Here is a 13,975-nt window from a genome sequence, read left to right as displayed (position 1 = left end):
CCCAGCCTCCTCCGGTCTCCGGATGCGGACGGGCCCGCCCTTGGCCCGGGCTTTGCTGCGTTAGCCCCTCGCTGTATTTGAGGGCTCCAGGCGCCCTCTAGTGACGCCGGTTCACAGTGCTAATCCGGGGCTTCTGGGAGTTGTAGTTCCCTGTAATGATGCCGATCCCCTCACGGCGATGCAGGAAACACTACAGCCGTTCCCCTCACGGCAATGCTAAGCCAGAATTTAGCCGTTCACCTCACGGCGACCCTGGATATAGTAAGCGTGTCCCGTGCTGCGTTAGCCCCTCGCTGTATTTGAGGGCTCCAGGCGCCCTCTAGTGACGCCGGTTCACAGTGCTAATCCGGGGCTTCTGGGAGTTGTAGTTCCCTGTAGTGATGCCGATCCCCTCACGGCGATGCAGGAAACACTACAGCCGTTCCCCTCACGGCAATGCTAAGCCAGAATTTAGCCGTTCACCTCACGGCGACCCTGGAAATAGTAAGCGTGTCCCGTGCTGCGTTAGCCCCTCGCTGTATTTGAGGGCTCCAGGCGCCCTCTAGTGACGCCGGTTCACAGCGCTAATCCGGGGCTTCTGGGAGTTGTAGTTCCCGGTAGTGATGCCGATCCCCTCACGGCGATGCAGGAAACACTACAGCCGTTCCCCTCACGGCAATGCTAAGCCAGAATTTAGCCGTTCACCTCACGGCGTCCATGGAAATAGTAAGCGCGTCCCGCGCTGCGTTAGCCCCTCGCTGTATTTGAGGGCTCCAGGCGCCCTCTAGTGACGCCGATTCACAGCGCTAATCCGGGGCTTCTGGGAGTTGTAGTTCCCGGTAGTGATGCCGATCCCCTCACGGCGATGCAGGAAACACTACAGCCGTTCCCCTCACGGCAATGCTAAGCCAGAATTTAGCCGTTCACCTCACGGCGACCATGGAAATAGTAAGCACGTTCAGTGACGTCTTAAGTGATGTCATTTGAGATGTCATCCGTGATGTTACTGACCATGCCATGAGTGATATAATATGTGACATCATCATCAGTGCATTGCGGGGGCGCGGGTTATAGTTGGCTCTACTAACTATAACATTCAAATTTCTCCGGTTTCATACGAGTGAAATGACCGACAATTTTTACCGTTCCAGCCACCAGTAAAAGTTATTCTTGAGTCATTAAAGATAGACCTGTTTCAGAAATCCACTTCATGGCAATTAGCCATGTGATGGATATCTTTAGGGACTTCTTCTCTCATAATCGGAGCAAGGCCACCCCATGTACAAATTCCAGTGAGGCATTTCCCTCTCAGAAGTGATTCATAAATGAGGAAGAAACCTGTTCTTGGGAACCCCAGTGGTAAACCTTTCCAGATATTGTAGCTGTGTGCTTACCGATGAACACTCAGTGCTCCAAAGGTAATCACAATGGTTAGATCCCTAAAGGAACCAGGCGAGTCCGGAACCACATTTCCTTAATAAGTTTTGTTAAGAATTTCTCAACGTTATCGCCTCTTTCAGAGACTCATGGAATCCAGATATAGTGGAGATTTGATCTCTCAGATAAGTCCTTCAAATAGTTCCCACTACTTGGAAACAGCTGGTGTGGCTATAAGCCAATGCAGCAATGTACATAGTCCTGTCTTAAATAATCATAAAATGTTTTTAGATCTACAGGTCTAGTAACTTGAATAATCTAGTTGACCTAACTGTAATGTACTTGACCCATAAACTGGTCTCAAATTGTGTGAGCCAGGCAAATGTTTTATTTTCCATAGCTGCCTTTTTCTTCACTATCGTATTTGAGAGCACCCTCAAACAAGTGAATTCAGCATTCCTGCTGTACAAAAAAACCTATTTGGTTTGATTTATTAGACTAAATATTTTATTAATGTATCATAGGAATCTAACCCACATATAGGGTACACATGACCCCTGACTTGCCTCTTGGTTTACTAATAGCATTGCCATTGTGGCAGGAATGTTTCTCAGTTCACCTTTAAAAACTCACTTTTATTGGGCGTGGCCAAGATGGCGGCCTAGACGGACGTGTGGTTTCGTCTCTCCCGCGGTCGGCCCAGTAAAGCTTGGTGTTCGGTTGTCACCGGCAGACCGACACCTGTGTTAGCAGCTCAGGGGGTGCCTGCCGTACCAGCAGAGACGAGAGCGGACAGGGCGGGTGTGTCCGAGGCCCGTATACGGAGAGCGAGAGGGGCCTGGTGACATCGGGGCCCGGCGACATCGGGGCCCGGCGACATCGGGGCCCATCGAGCGGCGGTAGCTGAGAGACCGGGCCGGGCGGCGGCCACGCAGGCTCGGAGAGGTGACAGAGCAGCGATCAGGCCCCCAGACCCCGCGCCGCCCCACTGAGAACGGAGAGGTGGTCCGGCCCGGAGGCAGTCCGAGGTCCAGCGGAGTGTCGCGGCTAGTCTGAGCCGAGCGGGTGCAGCGACCCCGGACTGGAGAGGTGGGAATAGGCTGCCTCGGAAGAGCGGCGGATCCAGAAGTTCGATGGGGCCCCCAGCGGCGAAAGGGTGAGCCACTGGGTGGTTGGTGCCGACGTCGGGGGTCCCAGGGAGCACGAGCGGAGGTCGGGCCTGGCCTTAGGCGACGCTCCATCCCGGGAGTGAAGTTCGGAGAGGCACAAAGGAGGCCCGGGGATTGGCGGCAGAGAGCAGTGAACCCCGCAGACGCCTAGGGCGGCACAGAGGGACGACGAGCTGCCCTACGGGGTACCGGAGGGGCTAGAGGCGGAGCCTGCCGGCTACCCGCTGAAGACCCGGGAGCCACACGCGGGCCAGGGCCGGCGGGGCTGAAACGTGGAGGCCTAAGGTGCGGGACCGGGAAGAGCTGAGCCCCTTGCTGGGATTGCCGCCGCTGCCTGTTAGCCCGGGGCTGGAGGGGAGGACCGCGGGACCAGACCCCACAGCGGCGGAGCCATCGGGAGGGGGCCAGGAGCTGGCTGGAGCGTGCCGTTGAGCCCCATTAGGGGTGGAATAGCGGAGGAGCTCAGACTACGTTATGGTCCCCCCGAAAGGTCGTAGGGACAAGACCTTGAAGGAATTATTTGAGAAACCTCGGGTGGGGGCCGCAGCAGGAGGCATGACGACGGGCGGGCTGGGCCTGCCGCCCAGGCCGCCGGAGGGATCGGAGGTGATCACCAAGTCATTCCTAAAATCCATGTTTTCAGGGCTGCGAACAGATATCCAAAACCTGCAAAAAGAATTTACACTAGAGCTCAAGGAAGTGCGCAGGGATGTGGACAATCTTGGGGAGCGGGTCGTAACGCTGGAGGACAAGGGTGATAGTCGAGATTCAGAACTGGCAATGTTGCAACAAGAAATCCTCCGGCTCCATGATCAGCAGGTGGATCTTCAGTCGCATGTGGAGGACCTTGAAAACCGGTCCCGGCGCCACAATATCCGCATTCGAGGGGTGAGAACTACCGAGGACTCGAAGGACCTCTTCACCTTCTCAAGGGAGCTCGTTAATCATATCCTGACTCGACCGCTGGAGACGGAGTTGCGCATTGACCGAGCGCACAGAGTTGGGCCCTCGCGGTCGGCGGCGGCCAGTCCGCCTGACATCCTGGTGTGTGTGCAAGACTACTGCACCAAAGAGGACATACTACGCAACGCCCGCCGGCAACACCCCCTGCAATTTCGAGACCATGCACCAGTATTATACCAAGACCTCTCGGCGCTCACGCTCCACAAACGCAGACTTTTCAAGCCGATCACGTGGCACCTCCAACAACGCAACATTCAGTACAGCTGGGGCCATCCTTTTCGCTTGGTGTTTCGCATTGATACCACACTCTACCAGCTACGGTCCCTGTCAGAGGCGGCCAAGCTGTTGGGGGTGGATATACCCAAGGAGGACAGTGGGGCGGAGGAGAGCCCGGCGGATGCAGCGACGGCAGGGCCGGGTTGGCGCCGGCAGGGCCGTCGTAAGCGCCCTAAGAGACCTCCAGAGGCGGAAAGGGTCAACAAGCGGCCCTAGAGTCAGTCACGGCGGGGTTGTGGGGCACCTCACCCAGCGGAGCTGAGTAATAACTGTGGCAAGACATACTGCTGGATCATTTAAGGGTCTGCCTGCGGGAGGGTGGGCCTTTTCATTGTGTCGCCATATCTTACGTCCCTACTTCACCATCCACTGGAAAGTGGAGGACACTGGTTCCGGACTTTTGTTGTTTACTGGTTTGGGGGTTTGGGGAAGGCGGGAGGGAGGTCGGTTGGGGGGGGCGGGAGTTCCACGTCAATCACGGTGTAGGTTGGAGCGGGTCGTCAGCGCCCGGGGAGGTGGGAACATGTACCCTTGGTATAGTCTTTGCGCACGGGCGGCATCGTTCATGGGGCAGATTCTGATAACACCCGCTGCAACACATGACGCCATCTACACTTAAAGTACTGACACTTAATGTGAAGGGTCTCAATAGCCCGGTTAAGCGCAGAGCCGTGCTGTCCTGTCTAGAGAACTCATAGGCCAAAATTTGCCTCCTTCAGGAGACCCATTTGTTAGCTCAAGACTGCCATAGGCTCCGGACTCGTAAGTTCCCGGTTCAGCTCTTCTCCTCTAGCCCTACCAAGACAGCGGGCGTTGTGATCCTGGTAGCTCAGCGTTTTAGAGTGGAGGTCCTGCAGAGGGAGCCCAAAATCAGAGGACGGCTATTGATCTACAGATTCGCCGTGGGCGCACTGACCTTTACCATTGGCTCAATCTACGCCCCCAATGAGGGTCAGGAGCGATTTTTGCAGTCCGCCCTCACGGAGGTTACGGCGACGAGCGATCGGCTTGTTATTTTGGGGGGCGATCTAAACCTCGTTTTTGATAACACGCGCGATCGATCTTGTCAGCGTTCGCAGCAAGCGGGGGTGATTTCTGCGGCAGGCCTAGACAGGATACGAGAATTGGGGTTGGAAGACTTGTGGTGTAGCTTTCATCCACAGAATAGAGAATTCTCTTATTACTCGCATGCACATAAAACCTACGCGCGACTAGACCACCTCCTGGTTTCACCCGCAGTTAGAGAGCTAGTGGGGGTGGTGGAGATGGGAGCGATCTTGCATTCGGATCATGCTCCGGTGTTTACTACATTGACACGGCCAGATAGGGTATGGCATCTTAGAGACACCTTGTTGCACCGGGAAGATGTGTTGACACAAATTCGCGGGTCGGTCGCGGATTTTCTTACACACAACGCTAACACCGACACGTCCTTGGCGACCCAATGGGCGGCACTGAAGGTGGTACTTGGGGGCGAGTTTATCGCGGTCGCTGCGGCTGATAATTCAGAGCGGCGACGCAAGAGAGAAGAACTCACGCAAAAAACTAAGGAGCTGGAGCAAATGCACCAGAGGACGGGCGCTCCTAGAGTATGGCGGCAGTTGAAACCGATCAGGCAGCAGCTGACAGCTCTTGATCAGGATAGAGCCGAATACGCTGCTCTTCGCCTAAAGCATGCTTACTACACGGGAGGAGATAGGTGTGGACGTTTACTTGCCCACAAGCTCCGAGAGGCTCAGAGACTTCAGGGGGTCAGCGAGATCTGTCGGGAAGACGGTGCGCGGGTCACTGACGATAGAGATATCGTTAAAGAGTTCCGAGCCTACTATGCTGCCTTGTATGATGGTGCGGGGTGGTCCGCTGACAGTGGGGCGGCTTTTCTGGACTCGGTTGAGCTCTCTGCCCTGTCCAAAGTCAAGACGGATCAACTAGATAGGGACATACGTCCGGAAGAAGTGATTGCGGCTATTTCTAGGTTGCGGCCGGGAAAGACCCCGGGGCCGGATGGCTTTACCGCTATTTTCTACAAGACGTTTGGCACAGTGCTGGTCCCCATCCTTACTCGACTCTTCAATTCCTTCTTGACCGAGGGGGCGATTCCCCCGGACCTTTTGTGGGCACACATAGCAGTCATTCCTAAGCCGGGGAAGGACCGAACGCGTTGCGGAGCGTTCCGCCCCATCTCCCTTCTAAACGTAGATCTTAAGCTATATTCGGGAATTCTGGCCAGTCGGCTGGCGCCCTACATGCCGAATCTAATTAACCCGGACCAGGCGGGATTCATTCCTGACCGGAAAGCCCCTGACAATACGAAACGCATCATGCACCTGATCGAGAAAGCTTCCCGCATACCCGGGGAATACATGCTACTTGCGATTGACGCAGAGAAGGCATTTGACCGGGTTCACTGGCCCTATTTGGAACAGGTGTTGATGCGGATGGGGCTGGGGGAGAAATTCCGCACCCATATCTTTAACTGCTATAAATTCCCTTCAGCTATGGTCCGAGTAAATGGACATGCGTCCGCCAGCTTCCCTATAACACGAGGCACGCGGCAGGGATGTCCGCTATCGCCACTGCTTTTTGCTGCGTATATGGAGCCCCTGGCCCAGAGACTCCGGCAAAATCCAGGAGTTTCCGGGATCAAGTTGGGGGGGGGGGGAGGGGATGTACACACGGTCAGCTTATATGCGGAGGCTGTGCTGCTCTCTCTGTCCAATCCGAGAGAGGCGCTGCTGGCGTGTGTGGCGGACTTGGAGGGCTTCGCGCGGGTGGCGGGGTTCAAGGTTAATGCGGACAAATCGCTGGCTTTGGATCTCTCCTTGGCTCCCGCCACCAGGGAATACTTGGAGGGCGTGCTTCCCTTTCAGTGGGCGGAGGAATCTATTCCCTATTTGGGGAGCCGGCTGGCCCCGACGCTGTAGCGCGTGGTGGCTCTCAACTATGCTGCTCTGTGGCGGAAGATCCGCAGGGAGCTCGGGAGATGGAAACACTATCCCCCCTCGTGGTTGGGAAAGATCGCGGCGGTTAAAATGACCATACTGCCACAGATCCTTTACCTCTTTTGCACCATACCCCTGTATCCACCTGCCTGTTGGATCCAGCAGACTCAGTCGGAGCTGGCCCAGTTCATCTGGAATGATCGGAAACCACGCATGAAGAGGTTGCTGTCCACTCTCGCACCGGAGGATGGGGGGCTGTTGATCCCTGATCTCCATCTTTATTTCCAAGCCGCACAATTACGCTACCTGGTGAAGTGGAGCCGTTGGGAGTCCGAAAAACACTGGCTGTTTCAAGACCAAGCGGTGGCAGCTAGACCGTTGCAGGAAGTTCCCTACCCGAGGAAACAGCACAGGCCTCCCAACCTCTATGCCTCCCAGATTACCCGTGTTCCCCTAGAAGTCTGGGATCGCACTAGCGTCACTCACGAGCTTACCACTTTCCCCTCCCTGCTTACCCCCTTGTTTGATAATCCGGATTTTTCGCCTGGTATGGATCAAGTGGCCTTCCGTAGGTGGAAACCGGCGGGCTGCCGTTTTCTTTACAACATATATGGGGCGGAGGGAGTACACTCGTTCCAGCAGTTTAGACAGGAGTATGGGTTGCCGGAGGCAGAACGCATTCGATATCTCCAGGGCCGACATTGGGCGCTGGATGGACGGTTCGGTCATCGGCGGATAGGCGGCTCACGCAGTACGAGCGGTGGTTATTGACGCGCTCATCTGATAAACAACTGATTTCAGACCTCTACAAAACGCTCCAGAGGCGATTCACACACACATACAATGCAGGGAAAATGCGCTGGGAGAGGGAGCTGGGAAGAACACTGACTCAGGAGGAGTGGGGGGGAATATCTTACAGGGCTCGACACTCAGCGTACCACATGGGACTCACAGACACACTCACAAAGGTAGCAACATACTGGTATTATACTCCGGAGCGTCTACATGCGATGGACAGGCAGAGGGATGCGTACTGTTGGAGGGGCTGTGGGCAGCGAGGTACGTTTCTGCATCTGCTTTGGGGCTGCGAGGGCATACGGGCGTACTGGACTCGGGTGCTTGATGAAGTGGACAAGCACTTTGACACTGAGATACCTCGCTTTCCGGCGTATGTATTGTTGGGTCTCCCGAATCCTCTGACATATCCGCTCAAATCACGCAGGGGCAGACATATGGCCATAGCGTTAGGCTCAGCGATACAAAACATACTCATCCATTGGCGCTCCAACACCTCGCCGACTTTTACTGGTTGGCTACATAGACTGTGGCATGTGAAAACTCACGCTAACGCTGTCTGGAGAGAGCTCCAAATATAGAGAACTGTGGGGCTCCTTTTTGTTGTTGTTGGCCACTGAGTTCACTGAAGTCACCTGCCCCCGTTATCTACGCCTGCTGAGACTATCCGAGGGACAGAAAGAGGAGTAGGGACGGTATGCAATTGAGAGTAAGGAGGGATGAGATGGATGGGAGGGGGGTGGGTTGAAGGGAGGGGCGGACTCATAGGTTTCTTCTTTGCCCCGCCGCACCTTATTAGCGACGGCTGAGAATATCCCAAGCTGGGGGTGCCGGGCTTGATGCATAGCAAAATGAGAGACGCACTCACTTCTGAGGGATTGGGTGCGGTGCTGCTATTTGGCTTTGGTTGGGATTTGGTTGTGTTTATTCAACTGTTAATAAAAAGATTTAAACCTAAAAACTCACTTTTAATAACTATATTGCTAAAGCATAATGTGATAGTGCACTGTCATTTATAGACAACACATTTTTTATTGAAATGGCCAACAACGTTCCTACTAACATGCAATTTTACTTATACAACTATACAGTGTATAAAAAACCTGTGGAAATTGGGTTACTGCAAATATATTTATCATTTGCACATCACCGAGTAAAGTGTTTGGATTTGTATTCATCCTATTAAAATATTTACTTCATCACACAGAATTACAAACCAAGGGTTTTCATAACTACTGCAATTTATTTTGAATTGTGTTGTACAGTTTACTTTTTAGCTACAAAATATTGAAATTTGCATCTTTAATGTTCCTTCACTTTGTGAGTGAACAGAACACCTGTTGTGTGTCAGCTCACCAGAAAGGGCGAGTAGGCCCCAAATCTAGCTCATCCTGATAAAATGTGACTCGTCATAGCGAGGGGCTTGTAGATTTGTCGAGGCCTGAAAGCAGCATTGTTAGGAGGGCACTGGGGATTAGAAAGAGTGAGCTGGCTTTTGAGGTTTCATTTTTCCTGTAGTGAAGTTGAGGTAACTTTTGCAGAAAGGCAGTGAGACAGACACATTCTGCCTTTAGGAGCATACACTGAACTTCGGTATTGCTCCACCGTCCCCTATACTTTACACTGGCACTCACAATACCATTTGTTTTGTTATATACCTCCCTAAGCTTTAGATTTTGCATTAGCTGATTTTGGGTCTTTACTTTCTCATCCACTGGTTCTTCATCTCTTTCAGACCTTTCAATCTTTTCTGCGGTCTACTTCCCTCCATGAACGCTTTTAAACCCTATAAAGCTGGTACCTGAACCTTTACCCTTTGGGGTCTAAAAAGGAAATCTTTGTCATTATTTCTGACACTTTCTTCTCTTCAACATGACTAAAAGGCACAGGTGCTCGCTACCCAACCAACACTCTCTTGCTTTAGGTCTCCTGCATTAGCGAATTCAGCATCACTGGTTCTTCTACGTATCTGTTCATCATTCCAGAGTCCCCAATAAAGACCCCTGTCGGTGGTTTCCACTGTCTAAATGGCATCTCTCTCACTCTTGAAATGATCAACAATAGTGCGGTCGTCTATCACTGCCACTGGTATCTGTCACTCGAGCTTCCTGCGTGCTTCCCTTAACCAGCAAGATCCTCACTTCTCTAACACTACAATGATTTAAAAAGTTTCATTTACAGCTTTCTTTGATACACAACAAAGATTGAGATCTCGGAGTTCTCTAGCCTAAAATACTAATATATCTGTAGTGAACATCTATGGACTTTTGTTGTTTCATGATGGCAGACATTGATCATTTACTCTGTAGATGCACATTTGTGTGCTTATTATGCTTTCACACTAATATCTAGTCTTGTAAGACTTCCTTCTACAAGATTCATTGTCAAAAAGCTCAGAGGAAGCCCAATTTCTTGGCTCTAGAATTTAAACTAAGAACCTCCATCTCGTACTGCGTTTGCAGCTTGTTGGCTCAGAATGAGTAGAAAATCCCAATACCACGTTTAGCTTTGAAGTTAACATTATTAGTTTCTGTTAAGTGAAACTATGCAAATGCAGTTAAAGTTCCTGGTTCCAACCTGGTCATGTGATCTTATGTAAGCTTACTGCTGTGACCAGGAAAACCACAGTATTACAAAATATAAACAGAAGAAAGTGTCTTGTATGATTAATTTCAGTTTTGTAACCTGAGCTACTTAAGAAAACATACCCAGCATTTGTGCACATTTCCAAATGCTAATACTACATCAATAAAACTGAAATCCAAATTTACTATATTAAGAATGGGTCCATTTTACATAGGTCTGTCAAGCAAAAGTTTAACAATCTGGCAAGTGTATTCTTTATCACAATGGACTACATTAACCATGCTTACAAGGGATTATGAGGCAAGAAAATAGCATAACAGAATACTTTAAAGGAATAGTAAAAACCAATGATATTGATAGTTGGGACAGAAAAGTCCCCTGCATGGTAAGAGATGTCTACCCCGCCCTGAGTGCCTAACTACTGTTGTCTGGATCCTTAATGCTGATTTTATTTATTTCTCTCTCATAGGCGAACACGGATCACGCATGTGCGCCATAACAAAGCCCTGTCTCATGGACTGAGGTCTTGTTTGATCAGGAGGGGCACCCAAAGCACTAACCTTATCGTAGTGGGTGGCTATTTCCTTCACCACGAGTTAAGCATCACAGGTGCGGTGGTGGCAACATACCACATAGTGATCAGTAGTAGTGAACAGGACCTTTTACCATGCCACTGGAATGAGACCAGTTTGAGCTTAAAAAATGCTTTATTAACATGACCGAAGGAATAGAACTACTAGATTGTAATGCAGGCAGTATTATCGATAAAGAAAATATGCAAATGACAACTTCAGAGCTCTTATGAGAGTTATGAAAGGAAAAAGTACAAAGCATTTTTTGGGTGATTTTATGTAGTAAGAAAGAGAACCAAGCAAGAAGCCTTACAGAAAGAGCCAATAGTAGGAGTTTATTATGGTAAGCCCCTGGAAATATAAACCTAACTAAGACAAGTAATACAAATAAAAACATTAAGGTGGTTCAAATACCATGCTTTCAGCAGATGTTCTTTGAGTATGTGTAGGCAGCAAGGAAGTCAGGGGTTTACACAACCGGTCCCTCCCAATCATGTAATCATGTTTTGTACAGATGATGAGTGTGCACTATCTACTCTGTGGCTGTGACGGTTCCACCATATTGTATAGCTGATCAGTTTAGGTTCTTTGAAATTTGAAGTAATTATCTGCAAAGCAATAAGAAGTTCCAAAAAGTTTCCAGTCATTAGATCAACATTCCAGGCACGAGGGGCTCCTCCTATAAATTTTTTTTTTTTTTTTTTTAATGAACAGTCTTGAACAGAGCACATATTAGCAATCTTGTCCCAAACTTTTAACCAAAAAAAGAACTTGCGTGAAGTCGGAAAACATATGTAAAACGTCACTGTTATCAGCATTACATGACCAGCACCTACTATCAGTAGATATTTTCATTTTATAAAGAGAATATGGGATTAACAATGATTTATTGTAAAAGAAAAATAATGTTTTGAGTGGTGCTAACTGAACGAGGAGTGAAGTGGATTTTGGACCACATTTTATTCCACAGTGGGATCGGAAAGGATTGCTGAAAATCTGTTTCCGATGGTGATTCCACTTTGATTTTATCTCTGGAGACATCTGAGGGAACTAAAGCCTTGTCAATATCAGGCGCTTTCCATTCAGCATTAGTCAAGTTTAATGAAGGAGGGGTCATGCAATTGTAGGGCTGGTAAAGATGTGATGAGTAAGGCTTGTGTAATGGAGTGAATCAATTGGTCAGATTTACACAATCCTGCCAAAAATAATTGTATTTTTAATTTTGATGGTTTTATTATGCCATAAAGGGGAGAATCTAAAATTGTATAATGGAAATTGGGATTGAAAAAAAAGGTTTAGCAAGGAATATGAAATTGGTTATGATAGGTGAGGAAAGAAAACAGGGGTTGTGTGTAAAATATACCAAATCATTGAATGAAAAAAAGGTGCAATAGAAGTAAGTTTGTTGTATCTCCAAACTGTGGAACTCACATCTGAGTCCAGAGAAACTGAGGTCCAAAAATGTTTGAGGATAAAAGTTGAATGATAACTAATGAAGTCTGGGATATGACCCCACCCTTATCTTTGGAATACTGGGCCTACTGCCGTTCCATAAGAATTTCCTTAAAATGGTGTCAATTGAATTAAAAAGTTTAGGAGGAATCGTAACAGGGATCATTGATAGATGAAATTAAACAATTGGTTGCAGCATCATTTTAATAGTGTCTAATCTGCCCCACCAAGAAAGAAATAGCGGTGACCATCTTGTGCTAAGGGATAGAAGCTTCTTTTTTATGTCCTCCACGTTGATATCACTGGTGTTACTCATTGATGGGGAGTACTTAACACCTAGACATTTAATACAGGTAGAATTTCATGAGAAGCTAGAATTTGAAAACATCTTTAAGATAGAATTTATTTAATGGCATGACTTTTGATTTTATCAATATTCAAAGTTGTATCCTAATACCGCCGAATATCCATGTAGTAAACAAAATTAAATTGGAATGGTGGCTTCAGGATTTAATGTAAAAATATTATAATCCCTTTTGTTTGGAACTGACGTAGTCATCCGATCTGCATTTATTTCCAAAATGGGTCTAGGGATAAAATAAATAATAACAGGGAAAGATGGCAACCCTGTCTTGTACCACTTTTTATAGTCAAAATAAGCAGACTGAAGGAAACTGACAAACAGATGATTTGGGTGTAGAATATAAAGCAAGTTAATGTTGTTTAAAATATTGGTACCAAATATGTGCCAAATCAAGGCTTTCATCAAAAGATTCCAGTTTACTCAATCAAAGGCTTTTTTTCAGTATCTAGTATAATTGCAGCAATTAGTAGTAAACTACAGGAAGCAGCAGGTAATACATTAAGGAAGTTCCTAGAGTTATCTGTGATGTATCTACCTTGAACAGAACATTACTGTTCGGTGCCAGTTAAATCGTGAATAAATATATTAATTCTAAGGGCTAAAGGTTTAGCAAACATTTTAGAATCTGTATTAGTAAGGAACATTGGTCTGTAGTTTTTAGAAGCAGATACATCCTGATCTTTCTTAAGGAGCAAACAGTACATAGCTTCAAAGAAGTACCCAGCAGCGCCAGTTATTGAGGAAAAATAGGAGAATTGAAAAAAGAGTTTTGGTATTAAAAAAATTGAAAAACACAAATAAAACTCCTTCGTAAAACCATCAGGGCGGGGTGCTTTGTCATGGGGCAGTTTTGCGAGGGCAGCATACATTTTGTGAATATTATCCTTTTCCATCAGAGAGTTCCTTATCCGAAGATTACCTTTCAGGTGTATACAGTTGTTGATGATAATACAAAAAAAAGCCTGTGATCTCAGAATCCTTATAGTGTTTGTGACCTTGCTCATCAGAAATAAGAATTCTTTTCGACCATTGCTTCTGTATATTTAAATAATTGGCTAACATCTTCCCAGCTTTATTATGCCCTCCATAATATTTAGCGTTAACTTTAAGTAATGTGCCACATGCATGCAGAATGGAGTTTACGTTGCACCGCACTTGGGGGACTACCAGGACCAGGCTGCAACACTCCCAGGAGGGAGGAGACACCAGCTTCAGCTGCGCTAAAAGCGCCGCTCACCCGCGCGGCGAGGGACGAGCTCATCTCCCTGTCTGCACCGCACTTGGGGGACTACCAGGACCAGGCTGTAACACTCCCAGGAGGGAGGAGACACCAGCTCCAGCCGTGCTAAAAGCGCCGCTCACCCGCGCGGCGAGGGACGAGCTCATCTCCCTGTCTGCATCGCACTTGGGGGACTACCAGGACCAGGCTGCAACACTCCCAGGAGGGAGGAGACACCAGCTCCAGCCGCGCTAAAAGCGCCGCTCACCCACGCGGCGAGG

At 48.8% G+C, this 13,975-nt stretch overlaps 1 protein-coding gene across 1 annotated transcript in view; it reads left to right on the top strand.

Moving 5' to 3' along the window:
- Positions 1-13,975, top strand: part of SOS1 (SOS Ras/Rac guanine nucleotide exchange factor 1) — a 556,506-nt gene that overhangs the window by 35,154 nt on the left and 507,377 nt on the right. The window lies entirely within an intron of this gene.

This window comes from Triturus cristatus, chromosome 6, assembly GCF_964204655.1.
Source record: "Triturus cristatus chromosome 6, aTriCri1.1, whole genome shotgun sequence".
In the NCBI taxonomy this organism is placed as follows: domain Eukaryota; kingdom Metazoa; phylum Chordata; class Amphibia; order Caudata; family Salamandridae; genus Triturus; species Triturus cristatus.
This window is presented reverse-complemented; position numbering and strand designations above follow the sequence as displayed.